At 39.9% G+C, this 21,341-nt stretch overlaps 1 long non-coding RNA gene across 1 annotated transcript in view; it reads right to left on the bottom strand.

The window, feature by feature from the left end:
• Positions 1–906: 906 nt before the first annotated feature.
• The window catches only part of LOC132424312 (uncharacterized), a 155,894-nt gene continuing 135,459 nt past the window's right edge, over positions 907–21,341 (bottom strand). The window contains exon 3 of the long non-coding RNA XR_009519198.1: positions 907–1,735. This is a non-coding gene — a long non-coding RNA (uncharacterized lncRNA). The remainder of the gene's footprint in view (positions 1,736–21,341) is intronic.

Raw genomic sequence — 21,341 nt, 5'->3', positions numbered from 1 at the left:
AGATAATGAATCACAGCACAGTAAGACTTCACAGATATATGACTAAACGTCTTGAGCAGCTTCCAAATTCTTGCCCATCCCATCTGCCACAGGGAAGTAAGTGAACTAGAATGGGGAATTTAGCAAATGTTATGGACGGGCTATTCAAAAAACATTCACATAGACCCTTCTTCCTGCTCTATTATAGACGCTGTTAAAGCTAATAATTTGAACTCCTAGCTTTTACCATGACTAGAGGTGGCCGTGTGATACACTTCTGACCAATAATATGTAGGTAGAGTCACTAGGGAGGGCATCCCTTCTCAATAAAAAGATGGCCTCTTTGGGAGGAGTGTTCTTGCCTCTCATTATTTGTTAATCTTCTCCTGCCAGAAATGTGTATGTGACACTTGGAGATGCAGCAGCCATCTTACTATCATGAGTTCAAAAGTTTCCATAGAAATGGTGGAACAAGACCATTAAAAGTGGATAAAAAGCACCAAACTTGGATTTTAGTATTGGATTGTCCAATGATTGAACTTAGCTTCTATGACAATGATTATCAACAAGGTGATATTTTGCCTGCCAGGTCACATTTGGCAATGTCTGGAAACATTTCTAGTTGTCACAACTGTGTGAGGGGAAAGCTACGGCATCAAGTGGAATAGAAACCAGGATGCTGCTAAACATTCTCCATTGCATAAGACAGCCCCCAACAACAAAGAATTATCCAGCCCTGGGCTTCCTTGGTGGCGCAGTGTTTAAGAATCCACCTGCCAATGCAGGGGACATGGGTTCGATCCCTGGGCCAGGAAGATCCCACATGCCACAGAGCAACTAAGCCCGTGAGCCACAGCTACTGAGCCCGTGCTCAGTTTTATCTTTAAAACTGTTTTATCTTTTAAAAAAACAGTTATAAAGACTAAGTAACAATAGCAGAAGTTGCATATTTATTAAGTGAAAAAATTCAGTATACAATAGTGTAGGCATTAAATGACTACTACCATTTAAAAGGAGAAAGTGAATGTAAGCGATTGTAACAAAGCGATGACAGTAGTTGTATTGAGTATTTTATGTGAATTTGTTCCTGCCTATTTTGCAAAGGTTACTCAATGTGATTATGCTATCCTTATAGTTTGAAAAATAATTTTTTAAGTAATTAAAGGGAAGAAGATTAAAATACTCAAATCAGTGTTTATTTCTCTAACATTTATGAAGTTTCTTCTTGGCCTTACAGAAACCTTAAAGGCTAATGCAATAGCTTATGCAATTGGATACCATTTCTATTGAATCATCGTGTCAGCAACATTCCTTTTCTAGTTCTTTATATCTCCCTATATATAGAATTCTTGTAGTTCAACTCATAGGACTATTCCTCTCCAGGGTTTTTTGTGAAAACATCAGAACTACCTGCAACATTAAAGAGATGGGGTGAAAATTTGCCACTGTAAAAGTCTGTATGTTTTAGATTCCTGTGGCTGCTATAACCAATTACCAAAACTGGGTGGCTTAAAACAACAGAAATTCATTCTCTTACAGTTCTGGAGGCTAGAAGTTCAAAAACTGACATCACTGGGCCAAAATCAAGGTGTCACAGGGCTGCACTTCCTCTGGAGGCTCCAGAGGGAAATCTCTGCCTTTTCCAGCTTCTGGTGGCTACAGGCATTCTTTGGCTTGTGGCTTCTTCACTCCAATCTGTGCCTCTGTCTTCATATGTCCTCCTCTGTGTAATTTTCAAGCCCCCTCTGCATGTCTTCTGTAAGGATACATGTGATGGCACTTAGGGACCACACAGATAATCCAGGATAATCTCCCCATCTTGAAATTCTTAACATAATCACATGTGCAAAGACCCTTATTCCCAAATAAGGTAAAGAAAAAGTTCCAGATATTAAGATATGATATCTTTGGAAGCCAGCATTCAATTTACTAGAATATTATATAAAGAATATATAAATCTAATTACTAATCTCATCAGATAATCTGAACTTCCATTCATACCTAGCTAGAAATTAAAATCTGGTGGGATCATCCAGTATCTAAATCCTGGGAAAGTAGAGTGAGAGTAAAGAACCTATTATCCTACTAAATGAAATAAGCATGAAATGAGAAATTTGGGGAAACTAATTTTTTTAAACACATCAAAGTGTTTTCTTAAATTGTGAATGGACCAATAAAATTTGTTTTACCTCTATCAACATTTGAATACATAATGGCCCTTTATATCTAAAACTGGAAAGCTTAACATTGTTTTATCATATTGCAGCAACTACGAAATGTTCTGAAAACTAATTTGAGAACTTAATCTTAATAGCACAGTTCAATAAACATAGACTGTGAAATTACTAAAAAGGCAGGACTGTACTTATTTTGAGTTGACTAAGAAGCTGAGAATATCTTAATTACCTTTCCAATTAAAAGATATTTTAGCAAAATTATGAGAGTACACAAATAATTAAAGCCCTAGAGCTTTCATTTCTTTTTCCCATTTGGTTAGTTTAATTCTTCAGATTTAATTTCAGAATAACTCCATCAAAGGTTTAGATTTTGGGGTACTTAACATATGATAACTGTTTTTACATTTCTGTTTTTGGCCAGGAGCACTTCTATATCTAAACATTAATTTTCATAATACTTGAAATATATTTGATCTTCAAGTTTAACAGCCTTTAATGCTACTAATTTAGTTGCAATTACAGATTCCCCCCATATCCAAATGTTAAGCTAAAATGGGGTAAAGTGGCAAAGCAATTGCCTTAGGACACTTCTTGCTAACAGATGCACAGACTAAATTGAGATAAAGCACAGATACTCATACAGTTCAAAGCTTTGTGGCTTGAGGCTGAAATGCTGTGTAGTTCCCAGGAAAGGAGCTTGGTGGTGCCACTCTCACCACTGCACAGTTCAAGGTATGTGTTGCGTCTGTAAGGGCTACTGCAAAACAAACACTGAATGCTATTTTCACTTTTCGTCTTTTTTCGTAAAAAGGAAAATCCTCTTCGGATTTTTTTCAGTTAGCAAAAATGGGTACTAATGTAGGTCTTTTGTAAAAGCGAAGTGGCTTTAAAAATCGAATACCTAATCATTAAAACCTACTCAATCCCTTATCAGAGAAATGATTTGCAAATATCTTCTCCCATTCCATGGGTTGCCTTTTCACTCTGTTGATAGTGTCCTTTGACGCACATAAATAACATGGCACTATTTTAAGCACAACTCATTTTATCTTCATAACAACTCTATGAGGTAGGAACTATTATTATCATCCCTATTTTACAGATAAGAATACTGAGACATAGAGGGTTTAAATAATGTGACAACATCCCCCATGGTAATGACTGAGCTTAGATTTGAGTCTGTTATGGGCTCAATGTGTCCTCCCAAAATTCGTATGTTAAAACTTTACCCCTCAATGTCATGGTATTAGGAGGTGGGGCCTTTGGGAAGTAATTAGGATTAGATAAGGTGTTGAGAGTGGAGCCCTCACAAGTGGAATTTGTGCCCTTATAAGAGTCATGAGAGAGCTTGCATCCCCTCTCTGCTTTCCTCCAGGTGAGGATATAATGAGAATTTGGCAGTCTATAACCTGGAAGAGGGCTCTCACCAGAACCAACCATGCTGGCACACTGATCTGGAACTTCCAGCCTCAGAACTTGAGAAAAGCCACTCAGTCTCTGGTACTTTGTAACAGCAGCCCAAACTAAGAGCCCATGGGGGTATCCCAGAAACACTATGTCTCACACACACTTCTTTTTTTTGTTGTTTTCTCAAATTTGAATTCATCTTTTTTTTAATTTTTTAAAAAATTATTTATTTTATTTTTGGCTGCGTTGGGTCTTTATTGCTGTGTGCGGGCTTTCTCTAGTTGCAGCAAGTGGGCCACTCTTCCTTGCGGTGCACAGGCTTCTCATTACGGTGGCTTCTCTTTGTTGCGGAGCACAGGCTCTAGGCACCTGGGCTTCGGTAGTTGTGGTTCGCAGGCTCTAGAGCACAGGCTCAGTAGTTGTGGTGCACAGGCTTAGTTGCTCCGCGGCATGTGAGATCCTCCTGGACCAAGGCTCGAACCTGTGTCCCCTGCATTGGCAGGTGGATTCTTAACCACTGCGCCACCAGGAAAGCCCCCACACACACTTCTTATAATGGACATCAGTGACCTCCTGATCACCAAATCCAGCTATCTTTTCTTAGTCCTCATTCAACTGCCTAATTTTTTCTCTATCATTTAAAATCATGACCCTTTTTACGTGAAACTTTCCTTCTCTTGGCTACTACATTTTTCTTGGTTCTCCTCCTATTTCCATGAGATAGTTACATCTCCTTCTTCAGTCTTCTATGCCTTTGTTCATGCTCACAAGTTCAAAGACCTTACTTCAGCCCCCCTCTTTGCTTATTCTACATTCCCCAGGAACCATCTTTCCTCTGTTATGGGTTAAATTGTGTCCTCCAAAAAGATGAAGTCTTAACCCCCAGTGCCTGTGAATGTGAACTTATCTGAAAATAGGGTCTTTTCAAAGGATCAAGTTAAGATGAGGTCATTTGTGCAGGTTCTAATCTAATCTGACTGTGTCCTAATAAAAGGGCAACATTTGGACACAGACACAGACATGAATAGAGGGGAGACTATGTGAATACACAAAGAAAATACAATCTACAAGCCAAAGAACACCTGAGCTACCAGAAGCCAGGAGAGAGGGATGTAACAGATTCTCCCCTCAGGCCCTCAGAAGGAACCAACCCTGCTGATACCTTGATTTCAGACTTCTAGACTCCACAACTGTGAGATGATAAATTTCTGCTGTTCAAGCCACTTAGTTTGTGGTAATTCATTATGGCAGCCCCAGGAAACTAAACACTTTCCAAGGGCTTAGAGGCAACTATTCTGTGAACAGTCTCAAACTCACACCTCTGGTCCTAATTTTCCTTTTGAGTTCTAGGTGTATGGTATCAACAGCGACTCATGACTATGCAACCATGATCCTGCCTTTCCAGAATATTACTCTTCTCCCATCTCCCTTCTTTCTCACCTTTGGCCCCCAACTTAGCAACCTTTGTAAATGAGATATCTGTGGCCCCAGCCACCCTGGCTAAAAACCACAAAGTCACCTTTGAGTCCTCATTTTCCACCGCCTTGAAGCTGTCTCTATTTCTGTAATCCAAGAATCATGTGTGGTCCATTAGTTTGGGAGACTAGTATCAGGTTCCCAGACTTGGCAGCCATTACATCCCATGGTCCGAGCCTGATAAAAGGATTGGTGGCACTTTAGCCAAATATTGGGATGCAGACTCAAGGAATCCTTGCTGTTCTCACAGATGATATTATGACCCAGTATCTGGGCAGTGGCTTTGTTACGACCTATTTAAATACCCAAAGTTTTGCCTAGCATCTTAATGTACTTAAACCTGGGGCTTTCTGCCTGAACCCCAGACCAGAGGCTGGAGTTCTGATAGCTGCTCACAGATGTCCTTGAGATCTAAGCTTCCGACCTCGCTCAGATCTGGATTACCCATCATGGCACCTGACCACCGGCTAGGACACCACTATTATGCCACATCAGTGATTCAGGCTCAGCTTGATTGTCTAATGTAGTGTCCACTGTCCATCTTTTTTTTTTAATTAGCTCAAATGTACTTAATAATTTATAGTTCACAGAGCACACAATGTATTTCCTTATTTAATCCTAACAGCCATAAAAAAATCCAGAACAGTGAAAAGTTAAATAACTCACATGAGCTCGTGTAGTTAGCATTTGTTGCGTCAATGATCAGATTTAAGCCTCCTGGCTCCAAATCCCATGCTGTTTTCTCTTCACAACATTGCATGCTCCTGCGTTCCTGGAATCCACTGGCCAGAAAGAACTTCTTTCCTGCCTATATCAGCCCCACGGGGGCCTGTAGCTCCAGATCCCTACCCTCTCCTCATCTGCCCTTGCCCCTGCTGTAGATAAATGACCCGTGTTCTATCATATCCAAATATTTGACAGATAGCTGATTTTTTTTTTTTTTTTTTTTTTTTTTTTGCGGTACGTGGGCCTCTCACTGCTGTGGCCTCTCCCGCTGTGGAGCACAGGCTCCAGACGCGCAGGCTCAGCCGCCATGGCTCACGGGCCCAGCCGCTCCGCGGCATGTGGGATCTTCCCGGACCGGGGCACGAACCCATGTCCCCTGAATTGGCAGGCGGACCCTCAACCACTGCATCACCAGGGAAGCCCCAGATAGCTGCTTCTGAAGTGACCTTAAGACCAATGATCCCCCTTCTCAAAAGGTTGAAAATGATTTAAGGAATTGCAAAACTACTTAGTACCATAAACAAATATGCGAGCTGCCAAGTGTAAGGGAAACATAATATTCCTACGTAGAAGACACATTTTCAGAGGAATTTTTAAAGATGATATATGAGATTCCATGCAGTGCCAGTGTAAGCTGTAATCGTAAGAGGAAAGAGCAGAGATACTGACTTGAATAAGTGGCCAGCTAGGATGAATTTCTCTCCCCAATTTTTTGTTTACTTTTCCATTTCAAGATGATGAATGTTAATCTTTTATTAATCCTCTCTTACTCAATATTAAAAGATAGCATGTTGTCTTGTGTGTGCCAGTTTCCTGCCCTGGCCTGTGAGATGCTGTGCATATGGGGAAGAACACGGGCTCTGATGCAAGACTGTCTGAGTCTTAGCCCCCCATGATTAGCAGTGACCTTGAGCAAGTTACTTAACCTCTCTATACCTTATTTTCCTCACTATAAAATGGAGCTATTAATAGTATACTTGCCGCAGTGTTGTTGGAAGGATTAAATAATTAATGTAAGTAAAGTGCCTACAACAGCACTTTGCCTGTGGAACTTGCTATTTAACTATTTGCTGTTCTATATGTACAGGAATGAGGAAGTAGCACACCCAAATCACTGGAGGAATCATTACTACTGGTTAGTCAGAGGAGATTTAAAAATGAAGACTTCAGAAAGCTCACACTATTAGTGCCATGGAATGTCTCCATCCTCCCTCTCATACAACACATGTAAATAATTAGTTTCTATAAAAGACTATCCTTTCAATCTATTAAATATGTGCGACACTTATAGTATTAGTTAGAAGATGCCAGCCACCTTAGACTTAGAGTGAACAAATTCTGTTGCAGAGAAAATAGTTGGTCATTAAGAAAGAAAAAAAACATTGGCAATGGGTATAGGGTCAGAACAGCCTGCCAAACACAATTTCTTGAAAAAGATGAGATGAAGGCCCATTATAATTTGTCTCCAGTGGCCCACTTATAACTGTTAGAAAATTCAAGATCTGTATAAGTTACATCGTCCTGTGTTTCCTTTTGTATAATCTTAAAACTTACAATCTGAGTTAATTGTCACAGAAGAAAATGATTAATCAAAACAACAATATAATTGTACCACATCTTGTGCTTCTGAGTTACTTCTTTACAAAGAAAAAACAGTGTTTCCTATGATAGTGTCAAGTTATACAGACTCCTTAATAATATAACATATACAGAATTATCCTTATTGTTAGATCTACTCACTTATCAATTGTAAAAACTAAGCCTGCAATCAGAAACATTTTAACAAACTGTATTATTTCCATAGATTACAATGTAACTTAAGAAATTAAAATATGAACACTATTTAGAGATGCAAAGTAATGTTATATAAAAACAAAGCTGACACAATTATATCAATTATCATTTAAAGATTATATAGGTAAATTGTTAAGGAAAGGAAAGAGCCAGGAAATGTATTAAATTATCTATATTTGTAGGTATAAGGGTCTATAGTTTTTTATCATATGCCTCATACATTCACTTTTTAAACAAATCGTGACTGAAAATGAGTGTCACTTTTCAAACTATGTAGAGTTACATTACAAGAGAAGTAACCACCATAAAATAAAGACCAGGAATAAGAATTTATTTAAAGAGGGAAAAAAAGGAGATATTGATCAAATGAAATTTCACTGTCTTGATGAATTAATTTCAAAGTTTCCTTGTGATCTTGATCTACAGAATGTTGTGATACATCATTACCATATGCAGCTCTCTTAACAGACCACATAGTAATGCTGGGAAAGGCCGATTAAACTAGTTCTTTTTGGATTGTTAAAAGCTAGATTGAATGTCCAGTGGTAAGACTCCTGTTCTGATAAACGCTTCTTTATCTAAATACCTGCCTTTCTCCTAATCTCACTGACTCAGCCAGCCCTGAAGATAGCAGCTGTGCCATCTGATAGAAGATAAACCCTTGTGCCTGTTTTCTACCCTTGTTGAAGAAAACCTTTGAATTTGTAACTTGGTCTGAAGATACTTATCAAACAATCTTTAGTTGCCAGGAATTCAAAAGTGGGCCATGGCGGCCACTGCTGGAATCTGGTCTCTCTGCTTCTATTTGCTTAAAAAAAAAAAAAAAAGAAAAAGTATCAGCACGGAATACTTAAGCAAAGTTTAGTGCACTTAACCAGAAAGATCCTGCAATACCTTCTGCAGGAATTTACTGCAACTATGTAGCAGGCCTGCTGAAGAAAAGCTGTTCAAATGTTGCAGATAATGCCCTAGATCCCATTACAGTTCTAATTTCATTGAGGCTCTGGATTCTTTGAAAATAGCATGTGTTAACACAGTTTCTAACCTAACTACACAAAGTAGATTTTGCTTTTGAGAAGTCAACTCAGAGGAGACCCAAGGCCGATACAAAGTTAAACTGACATTCTAAAGTTAAACTGATCCAAACTTGTTTTAGGACTTTTTTTCCCCCAAGTTTTTTAAATGCACCTCATATCACAAGAAGTGTTAAAAAAAAAAAAATTAGCTTTTTAACATTCATTTCCATTAAAAAGAGATTTTTTTTTTTTTAAAGGTTTCATTTCCATGTTCCAAAGACCCAAAGATCCTGGAGTTAGAGTGTTTTTACCCTCAGTTAGGCCAGTGTAGCCAGTGGGGAATTATTTTCAGCAATGTTTTGTCCCCAGATTTTGCTCTTGCCTGCAGTTTGTCTCCCTAGGCTACTGTCCTGCTCTCCCCTCCTTCATCATATTTAAGCTCCCTTGGTTGGAACATCAAACTAACCTGACTAAGAAATAAATCCATGTTGGTATCTGAAAGGACCCCAAGAAATACAAATTCAACTGGGCTCTTTCTAAACTTAGTAACTTTTCCCCTGTACTGCTGAATAATTGTACCACTTTCCTCCAATAAGAACTTCCCATATTGGCAGTCAGTGAGTCATTTATTTTCGGTTCGCTCGTGACCAACTACATTTATTATTTATTTTTCTCCCCAGCATCTAAAACTCTTGGTCTCCTTCCTCTATTAATATTCAGCCAACATTTATTAAGAACCAAACATGATGCAAAGTGTTGAGGGCTGAATAATTCAGAAATGATAGCCAAACACCCTAGAGTATAAATAATGCATAAGTAAATAGGAATGTTTCATGAAGGCAAGACCCACGTCTGGTTGTCTTTTTGGCTTCCTCAAGGGCCCACAGTTTCCAGGTTATGAACACCTGTTTTAGACTCATTTAAAAATTAGTTTGTATAAGACGGCGTACTAGGAGGACGTGGAATCTGTGTCTCCTCACGACTAGGGCACCTACCAGGCACCAGTGGGGGACTACAGACACCTAAGGGGACAGGAGGAAGCCCCCAGCGACCTGGTAGGACATGGGGCGTGGGGAGAGTGATGGGGGAGGAGAAGTGGAGGGGGGACAGGACTGGTGCCCCTGAGGGGAGGCTGGGGGAGGGGAAGGGATCCCACGCCCGAAGGGGGAAACTGTGGAACCATCGGGAGGGCAGAGGATCAAAAGGGAGCATGGCCAGGTTTCCCCTGCCCACATGGGCCCCCAGGAACCTGCTGAGATCCCGGGCCTGATTCTCTGCCCACCAAGGCCTCTTCCAGCCATGTGGGTCTGGAGGGAATGGGAGGGAGGGAAGGGCGAGCAAAAGTAAAGGCCAGACCTATGGGACCGGCACCCCTGAGGGGCGGCTGGGGGAGGGGACCCCTAACCACCCACGGTTACAGGTCCAGCGGCGACGGGGGAGACCCTGGGGAAGATGGTGGGGGAGGGATGTGGAGGAATGGAAGGGAACAGGGCCAGTGCTTTCCCTGTCCGCGTAGGCACCGGGAAGCCTGTTGGGCTTCTGGGCCTAATCCTCTGCCCTTGGAGCCTCCCTCCTGCCGTGCAGAGGCCAAGCCCCGCCCCTACACCCCCACCCAACACCCCACCTCTACACTCCGAGACCCCCTCCAACAAGCTGGGCCTAAACCCCACCCACACACCCTCACTCAGGGCGCTACCTCCAAACTCCGGAACTCCACACTCCAGAGGACCTCCTTCTGACATGCTGCCTCTCCCCTTCGGCAAAGGTCCCAAGCAGAGGCCCCGCCCCATGCTTGAACGTCACCACTCCCACCCCACCCTAAACCCTGCCCCTGCCTAAACTCTGCCCCCACAGCGAAGGCTTTTTTTTTTTCTTTTCTTTTTTCCTCTTTTAGATAAGGGTTCAGTTTTACCTTGTTGATTCATTGTTGTTGATTATTTTATATTTTTATTTTTCCTAATAAATCTTTTATTTTCCTAATTTTATTTTTTATACTTTGTTAATGTTCTCTCCTTTTGGCTTGTACGCCCCCCACCCCAGTTTTTTTTTTCTTTTTTCTGTTGCAGTTTTATTTTACATCGTTGCAGTTGTTTCCATTATACTTTTATTTTCCCTAATATATTTTTAATCTTTCTAGTTTTATTTTGTTTTTTATTCCATGATATTGTACCACTCCTTTTTCTCTTTCTTTCTTTCTTCTTTTTTTTTTTTTTAACTGCACCACAAAGCTTGTGGGATCTTGGTTCCCAGGCTGGAGGTCGGGTCCGAGCTCCTGTGTTAGAGCGCTGAGCCCAAACACTGGACTAACAGAGAACCTCAGACCCCAGGAAATATCAGTTGGAGTGAGGCCTCCCAGAGGTTCTCAACTCAGCACCAAGACCCAGCTCTATCCAACTGCCTGCAAACTCCAGTGCTGGAAGACCCACACCAAACAACCAGTAAGACAGGAATACAGCACCACCCAGTAAAAAAAAGAAAAGAAATGACAAAAAAATTTGTAACAGACAAAGGAGCAAGGTTAAAACCTACAAGACCAAATAAATGAAAATGAAATAGGCAACCTACCTGAAAAAGAATTTGGAGTAATGATAGTAAAGATGATCCAAAATCTCCAAAACAGAATGGAGAAAATACAAGAAACATTTAACAAGGATCTAGAAGAACTAAAGAGCAAACAAACAGTGATGAACAACACAATTACTGGAACTAAAAATACTCTAGAAGGAATCAATAACAATAATTGAGGCAGAAGAATGGATAAGTGAGCTGGAAGATAAAATGGTGGAAATAACTGACAGGGAGTAGAATAAAGAGAAAAGAATGAAAAAAACTGAGGACAGTCTCAGCTCTGGGACAACATTAGACCCATCAACATTCGAATTATAGGGGTCGCAGAAGAAGAAGAGAAAAAGAAAGGGTATGAGAAAATATTTGAAGAAATTATAGTCAAAAACTTACCTAACATGGGAAAGGAAATAGTCAATCAAGTCCAGAAAGCACAGAGAGTCCCATACAGGATAAACACAGAGAAACATGCCGACACATATTAATCAAACTATCAAAAATTAAGTACAAAGAAAAAATATTGAAAGCAGCAAGGAAAAAGCAACAAATAACATAAAAAGGAATCCCCATAAAGTTAACAGCTGATTTTTCAGCAGAAACTCAAAGCCAGAAGGGAGTGGCAGGACATATTTAAAGTGATGAAAGGGAATAAACTACAACCAAGATTACTCTACCCAGCAAGGATCTCATTCAGATTTGATGGAGAAATTAAAACCTTTACAGATAAACAAAAGTTAAGAGAATTCACCACTACCAAACCAGCTTTACAAAAATGCTAAAGGAACATCTCTAGGCAGGGAACACAAGAGAAGGAAAAGACCTCCAATAACAAACACAAAACAATTAAGAAAATGGTAACAGGAACATACATATCAATAATGACCTTAAATGTAAATGGATTAAATGCTCCAACCAGAAGACACAGATTGGTGAAACAGATACAAAAACAAGACCCGTACATATACTGTCTACAAGAGACCCACTTCAGACCTAGGGACACATACAGACTGAAGGTGAGGGGATGGGAAAAGTTATTCCATGCAAATGGAAATCAAAAGAAAGCTGGAGTGGCAATTCTCATATCAGTAAAAATAGACTTTAAAACAAAGATTATTACAAGAGACAAAGAAGGACACTACGTAATGATCAAGGGATCAATCCAAGAAGAAGATATAACAATTGTAAATATTTATGCACCCAACATAGGAGCACCTCCATACATAAGGCAAATGCTAACAGCCATAAAAGGGGAAATCAACAGTAACACAATCATAGTAGGCGACTTTAACACCCCACTTTCACCAATGGACAGATCATCCAAAATGAATATAAATAAGGAAACACAAGCTTTAAATGACACATTAAACAAGATGGACTTAGTTGATATTTATAGGACATTCCATCCAAAAATAACAGAATACACTTTCTTCTCAAGTGCTCATGGAACATCCTCCAGGACAGACCATATCTTGGGTAACAAATCAAGCCTTGGTAAATTTAAGAAAATTGAATCATATCAAGTATCTTTTCTGACCACAATGCTATGGAAATAGACATGAATTACAGGAAGAAAACTGTAAAAAATAAAAACACATGGAGGCTAAACAATACACTACTAAATAACCAAGAGATCACTGAAGAAATCAAACCGAAAATCAAAAAAATACCTAAAAACAAATGACAATGAAAACACGACGACTGAAAACCTATGGGATGCAGCTAAGACAATTCTAAGAACGAAGTTTATAGCAATACAGTCCTACCTCAAGAAACAAGAAACATCTCAAATAAATAACCTAACCTTACACCTAAAGCAATTAAAGAAAGAAGAACAAAAAAATACCCAAAGTTAGCAGAAGGAAAGAAATCATAAAGATCATGAAAAAGAAATGAAGGAAACAATAGCAAAGATCAATAAAACTAAAAGCTGGTACTTTGAGAAGATAAAATTGATAAACCATTAGCCAGACTCATCAAGAAAAAAAGGGAGAGGACCGAAATCAGTAGAATTAGAAATGAAAAAGGAGAAGTAACAACTGACACTGCAGAAATACAAAGGATCATGAGAGGTTACTATAAGCAACTATATGCCAATAAAATGGACAACCTGGAAGAAATGGACAAATTCTTAGAAAAGCACAACCTTCCGAGACTGAACCAGGGAGAAATACAAAATATAAACAGACCAATCACAAGCACTGAAATTGAAACTGTGATTAAAAATCTTCCAACAAACAAAAGCCCAGGACCAGATGGCTTCACAGGCAAATTCTGTCAAACATTTAGAGAAGAGCTAACACCTATCCTTCTCAAACCCTTCCGAAATATAGCAGAGGGAGGAACAATTCCAAACTATTCTACGAGGCCACCATCACCCTGATACCAAAACCAGAAAAAGATGTCACAAAAAAAGAGAACTACAGGCCAATAACCCTGATGAACATACATACAAAAATCCTCAACAAAATACTAGCAGAGAGAATCCAACAGCACATTAAAAGGATCATACACCATGATCAAGTGGGGTTTAACCCAGAAACGCAAGGATTCGTCAATATACGCAAATCAATCAATGTGATACACCATATTAACAAATTGAAGGATAAAAACCGTATTATAATCTCAATAGATGCAGAAAAAGCTTTCGACCAAATTCAACACCCGTATATGATAAAAACTCTCCAAAAAGTAGGCACAGACGGAACCTACCTCAACATAATAAAGGCCATATATGACAAACCCACAGCAAACATCATTCTCAATGGTGAAAAACTGAAAGCATTTCCTCTAAGATCAGGAATAAGACAAGGTTGCCCACTCTCACCACTATAATTCAACATAGTTTTGGAAGTTTTAGCCACAGCAATCAGAGAAGAAAATGAAATAAAAGAATCCAAATCAGAAAAGAAGTAGTATAACTGTCACTGTTTGCAGATGACATGATACTATATGTGGAGAATCCTAAAGATGCTACCAGAAAACTACTAAAGCTAATCAATGAATTTGGTAGGGCAGCAGGATAAAAAATTAATGCACAGAAATCTCTTGCATTCCTATATATTAATGATGAAAAACCTGAAAGAGAAATTAAGGAAACAATCCCATTTACCATTGCAACAAAAAGAATAAAATACCTAGGAATAAACCTACCTAAGGAGACAAAAGACCTGTATGCAGAAAACTATAAGACACTGATGAAAGAAATTAAAGATGATACAAACAGATGGAGAGATATACCATGTTCCTGGATTGGAAGAAGCAACATTGTGAAAATGACTATAATCCCCAAAGCAATCTACAGATTCAGTGCAATCCCTATCAAATTACCACTGGCATTTTTCACAGAATTAGAACAAAAAAGTCCACAATTTGTATGGAAACACAAAAGACCCCAAATAGCCAAAACAATCTTGAGGAAGAAAAACGGAGCTGGAGGAATCAGGCTCCATGACTTCAGACTCTACTACAAAGCTACAGTAATCAAGACAGCATGGTACTGGCACAAAAACAGAAATATAGATCAATGGAACAGGACAGAAAGCCCAGAGATAAAGCCACGCACATATGGTCACCTTATCTTTGATAAAGGAGGCAAGAGTATACAGTGGAGAAAAGACAGCCTCTCCAGTATGTGGTGCTGGGAAAACTGGACAGCTACATGTAAAAGAATGAAATTAGAACACTTCCTAACACCATACTCAAATATAAACTCAAAATGGATTAAAGATCTAAATGTAAGGCCAGACACTATAAAACTCTTAGAGGAAAACATAGGCACAACACTCTATGACATAAATCACAGCAAGATCCTTTTTGACCCACCTTCTAGAAAAATGGAAATAAAAACAAAAATAAACAAATCAGACCTAATGTAACTTCAAAGCTTTTTCACAGCAAAGGAAACCATAAACAAGACAAAAAGACAACCCTCAGAATGGGAGAAAATATTTGCAAATGACACAACTGACAAAGGATTAATCTCCAAAATTTACAAGCAGCTCATGCAGCTCAATATTAAAAAAACAAACAGCCCAATCCAAAAATGGGCTGAAGACCTAAATAGACATTTCTCCAAAGAAGATATACAGATTGCCAGCAAACACAGGAAAGGATGCTCAACATCACTAATCATTTGAGAAATGCAAATCAATACTACAGTGAGGTATCACCTCACACCAGTCAGAATGGCCATCATCCAAAAATCTACAAACAATAAATGCTGGAGAGGGTGTGGAGAAAAGGGAACACTCTTGCCCTGTTGGTGGGAATGTAAATTTGTACAGCCACTATGGAGAACAGTACGGAGGTTCCTTAAAAAACTAAAAATAGAACTACCATATGACCCAGCAATCCCACTACATACACCCTGAGAAAACCATAATTCAAAAACAGACATGTATCACAATGTTCATTGCAGCACTGTTTACAGTAGTCAGGACATAGAATCAACGTAAGTGTCCGTCAGTGACAGATGAACAGATAAAGAATGTGTGGCACATATGTACAATGGAATATTACTCAGCCATAAAAAGAAATGAAATTGAGTTATTTGTAGGGAGGTGGATGGACCTAGGTTCTGTCATACAGAGTGAAGTAAGTCAGAAAGAGAAAAACAAATACCATATTCTAACACATATATATGGAATCCAAAAATAAAAAATGGTTCTGAAGAATGTAGGGGCAGGACAGGAATAAAGACACAGACGTAGAGAATGGACTTGAGGTCACGGGGAGGAGGAAGGGTAAGCTGGGATCAAGTAAGAGAGTAGCATTGACATAGATACACTACCAAATGTAAAATAGATACCTGGTGGGAAGCAGCTGCATGGCACAGGGAGATCAGCTCAGTGCTTTGCGACCACCTAGTGGGGTGGTATAAGGAGGGTGGGAGGGAGACGCAGGAGGGAGGGGATATAGGGATGTACGTATGCATATAGCTGATTCACTTTGTTATACTGCCGAAACTGTATAACACAAGACTGTAAAGCAATTATACTCCAATAAAGATGTTTAAAAAAAAAAATTAGTTTGTGTTCCCAGGGAGGGGGCCAGTATGAAGTTGGAGGAGGTGGGTGTACAAACTATTGGGTGTAAGATAGGCTCAGTGATGTATTGTACAACACAGGGTGTATAACCAATATTTTGCAATAACTATAAATGGAAAGCAATCTCTAAAAATTGTATATAAATGAAAAATTTTTTAAATAAATAAATAAATAAATTAGTCTGTAATCCCTGCAATGGGAAGATGAAATGAGTCCACAATGTCCTGTTTACAAAGTTGGAAGAAAACCAGGTTTGGAACGTTGCTATAATCTGTAGATAATCAAATCTCTATTTCTGAATTTCAGGGACGTCAAAATCAAAATAGTAATCAAGGTGAAACTACTTTGCTAACCAGGAAAAGGATACAAATTAGTGAATAACCATTTAAAAATATCTAATGAGGGCTTCCCTGGTGGTGCAGTGGTTGAGAGTCCGCCTGCCGATGCAGCGGACATGGGTTCGTGCCCCGGACCGGGAAGATCCCACATGCCGCGGAGCGGCTGGGCCCGTGAGCCATGGCCACTGAGCCTGCGCGTCCGGAGCCTGTGCTCCGCAACGGGAGAGGCCACGACAGAAAGAGGCCCGCGTACCGCAAAAAAAAAAAAAGAAGAAAAAAAAAATATATATACACATATATACATATATATATATATAATTTCTTTCTGTTGTTTTTAGTTTTACTTTTTTTTCCCTTAGAAATCAAATTGAATAGGTCTAAAAGGTAGAAAAGTTTCCAAGGAGAAATCAGAAAATTGTTTACATTTTACCTTCCTGACAGGACCTTCATTGAACCACTGCCATTTATTTTAGACTAAAAGTTGTTCATTTCCCTAACTCTTTCTGCATTTAGTAAAAGTATTTACTTCTAAGTGGCACACTTCAGAGTCTGTGTCACTCCCATTTAAACCCCACTCTGCTCCCCAGATGTGGTAGGTAAGGAAAATGGCAGAACCAGGTATTGCCTCAGTCACTAGCTTTCAAACAAGTGACAGCTGACTGGTAGTTTGAATGGCAGTTCCTCTCACTCCACTTCCCTCCTCAGGCCTGAAGCCTTACCCATGAAGGTCATGGGGACATTGGATGTGACAGTGAGCCTGCGGGACCAGAAAGAAACAAGGACTGTAAACCATGGACACCCCTTGGCCTTGGGGAAGCTGACCCTGAGGACAAACAGCGTATTTATTTTTTATGCCCCAATGTGTTCACTTTATTTTACTATAGCCTGAAACTCTGCCAGTTCGAAATTCACTAGAGTTAAGGAATAGACACTTCTAAAAGTGAAAACATTTAACACTCTTGGAGGGTTAAATTTAATACCTATCATAGGAATACACTATTGGCCAAATCTGGGCTAGGACCTGCAGGTCGTAGAGGTAGGTATTGGTGAAGATGAAGGAAACACAATCCCTAGCCACCTGAAACCTGTCTGGTAGGAAGAAAAGGTATATAAACAGATAGTTACACCACAATGTGTTATATGTCATAATAAATAATACATTATAGGGACTTCCCTGGTGGTACAGTGGTTCAGAATCCACCTGCCAATGCAGGGGACACAGGTTTGAGCCCCACTCTGGGAAGATCCCACATGTCGCGGAGCAACTAAACCCATGCACCACAACTACTGAAGCCCGCGTACCTAGAGCCCGTGCTCCACAACAAGAGAAGCCACTGCAATGAGAAGCCCACGCACCGCAACGAAGAGTAGCCCCTACTTGCCCCAATTAGAGAAAGCCTGCGTGCAGCAACGAAGACCCAACACAAACCAAAAATAAATAAATTAAAAAAAAAATATATATATATATATATATACATACATTATAGGTTTTTTTATAAAGCGATTTCTCAAGGTATAAGCAAAGGCTTCACTGTGAGTGTGACTTTAGAGCCGGGCCTTGGAGGGTCAACTGAAGTTCCATATCAGGGAAGAGGGGTCAAAGAATTACAGAGAGAGTGGTCTGCATGAGGGCAAAAGGGCCAAAAACTGCCCTGCTTGGCAATGGGGAAACAATTGGCCTGGCTACAGTGTGTGTAGTGCACGTGAGAATCACAGAACTGATAAGAAGCAAGATATTGATGGGAGATGACAGCCAGGTGGCCAAGGACTTAACAGCTGACTTTAAAAGATTAATTTCTTTTAGTCAAAGGAAAGATAGGGAAATGTTGGAACTGGGATGACAGGTCCAGATTTGTATTTTCTAGAGAATACTCTGGCAACAGCACTTCTTGGTGAATCCATTAAATTTTTCTTAAGAACTATGTGGAAAGCTGTACCTGGGAAATGGGAAGCCAGGAAGGAAAATTTAGACACATCAGAGCATGGGATACTTTGGCCTAGTATCATCCTGCAGGGGATTTAGAACAAAACAGGTGTTCAGCGTGCATGAGGGAGATGGAACAGGAGGCAGAAAGAGAATTTTAGCAAATGTGAAGTTAAACACGGATGTTTTTCCTTAATATTTATTTATTTATTTACTTATTTATTTATTTATGGCTGCGTCGGGTCTTAGTTGTGGCATGCGGGCTCTTCGTGCGGCGTGCAGGCTTCTCTCTAGCTGTGGCGCATGGGCTCCAGAGCATGAGGGCTCTCGTTGTGGCATGTGGGCTTAGCTGCCTCGCAGCATGTGGGATCTTAGTTCCCCAGATTGAACCCACACCCCCTGAATTGGAAAGCAGATTCTTAACCACTGGACCACCAGGGAAGTCTCAAACACAGACTGTTTTAAAGCAGGGTTGGCAAACTATGGCCTGTGGGCCAAATCCAGCCTTCTGTCTATTTTGTCCAGCCCAGGTAAGAATGTTTCTATAATTTTAAATGGTTGGGGGGGAAAAGACCCTCAAAAGAAGTATAATATTTGTGACAAGTGAAAATTATATAAAATTCAAATTTCAGTATCTGTTAGTAAAGTCTTACTATAACACAGCTATGCTCATATGTTATGTATCATCTTTGGCTGCTTTCACACCACAGCAGCAGAGGTGCGTACTTGTGACAGAGACTGTATGGCCTGAAAAGCCTAAAATATTTACTGTCTGGCCCTTTAGACAAAAGGTGGCAGGGATGTCCAAAGAAAGCTGTAAGTCTAGACATTGGGAAGCCAGCCCTCTGCCTTCGTCCTGCTGTTGGGTTCCGGAAGGTATGTGTGACCTGAAAGTGGTGCTGCATAGGCTTTGCAAAGACTGGGGGATTTGCTACACTGGTCTATTCAGGCCTTCGGGGTATACATCTCTCTCTGACAGACTCCATCCCTACTCCCCAGTTTCCTGCACCAGAGGTCCACGACCCAGAATCCATAACTTTGAGTACAACTATTAGCATTTATGATTCAGCTGTCTTTAAATAAAGTTTACAAAAGGATTTGATGGGCTAGTTTGGGAATTTATGAAAATGCTCTCCAAGCTGCAGACACTGATGTGACAACGAACTTCTAAGTAGAGCCTCTCTGTAAATTGTGGACCTGTATGTACATACTGGCTTAGAGTATCGTGGAATTTTCATTCGTGTGGTTGAGCCTAAGTCAATGTGACTTAATAGTGTTAAGGCTCATAAATGATGACTAGGGCCTGGAAGCACGCCAGTAAAGGTTTCCTGATTACTACATGCTGACTACTTCAGATTATTGTTGGAAAGCTAGTGAATGAGGCAGACAGGATGTAACACTAGAGATTAGTTTTATGAATTAGAATTTATCACTGATTTCAAGTTATGTCTGGAAGAAAAGATACTGGGGTGGGGATTAACTAAGGTACCGATTAGTTCATAAGACTTAAACCTAAATGCCTTTATTGATAAAAATTTATAAAGAACTACTCTGCAAAAACATTTCTAGTTTTTACGCTTAAAAGCATGAAATGTTCTACAGAATTGTTTTTTAATCCGTTGTAGAAACACTTATAGAGTGCTTATGAGGTGCCTAAAGCCATGGCTGGTCCTGGTGATACAAAAATAGGTAAAACACAGTCCCTTTCCTCAAAAAAAACAAGTACTCTTACAGAGAGAAAACCAGAAGAGAAAAGCAAAATTAATAAATTCATTCATTCATAGATAAAATGAAAGTATTGTTCAGTTCAGTTTTGACACAAAGGGAGTAGTCATTTCAAGATAAACATGCTAATGTTTATAAAGCATCTGGAGTTTCTTAGCAGAAAGACTAAACAAATACAAAATTATCAAAGACCAAGTCAATCTTTATTTTTAATTCTGGTCACAGTAGAGGAAAAAAGACTTAGGTGGTACCTTTTGGTCATTGATCCTGAAGTTGGAAAGGGCAATTACAGTCATCAGAATCTGAGGGGGATTGGACCCACCACAGATACCAGAATCCATGGACGCTTGAGTCCCATATTTGCCCTCGGTATCCAGACTCCAAATCTATGGATTCATCCAACTGCAGATCCAGATCATGAATATTACATGATCTGCGGTTGGTTGAATCCACAGATATGGAACCCCGTAGATACTGAGGGCCTGTGTATTTATTGAAAAAACTGAGTATAAGTTGCACCCACTCAGTTCAAACCCATGTTGTTCAAGGGTCAGCTGTATTATTCAAGATAAGCTACCACATGCCAGTGATCAGAATCCTGATTTAGTTAAATCTGTATCCCCAGAAGTTAATACCATGCAATATATACAAAAAGGGCTTACTACGTTTGTTGAATAAATGTTTTACTACTTTATTGTGAACCTAAATTCTGAATGTGTTTGTAAAATATAATTCTGAAACTGGTTTTAGGAAATTCTAGCCTATGGTCATAATAAGAGTATTTTGGCTGCATTAAGTTACAAAGCAGGGCTTCCCTGGTGGCTCAGGGGTTAAGAATCCACATGCCAATGCAGGGGACGTGGGTTCGAGCCCTGGTCCGGGAAGATCCCACATGCCGCAGAGCAGCTAAGCCCGTGCACCACAACTACTGAGCCTATGCTCTAGAGCTCACGAGCCACAACTACTGAGCCTGCGCACCACAACTACTGAAGCCCACGTGCCTAGAGCCCATTCTCTGCAAACAGAAGCCACTGCAATGAGAAGCCCACACACCACAAGGAAGAGTAGCCCCCACTTGCCACAACTAGAGGAAGCGTGCGTGCAGGAATGAGGACCCAACACAGCCGAAAATAAATTTAAAAAAAAAAGTTACAAAACAGTGTGAGGCC

Source organism: Delphinus delphis, chromosome 4, assembly GCF_949987515.2.
Source record: "Delphinus delphis chromosome 4, mDelDel1.2, whole genome shotgun sequence".
Taxonomy (NCBI): domain Eukaryota; kingdom Metazoa; phylum Chordata; class Mammalia; order Artiodactyla; family Delphinidae; genus Delphinus; species Delphinus delphis.
This window is presented reverse-complemented; position numbering and strand designations above follow the sequence as displayed.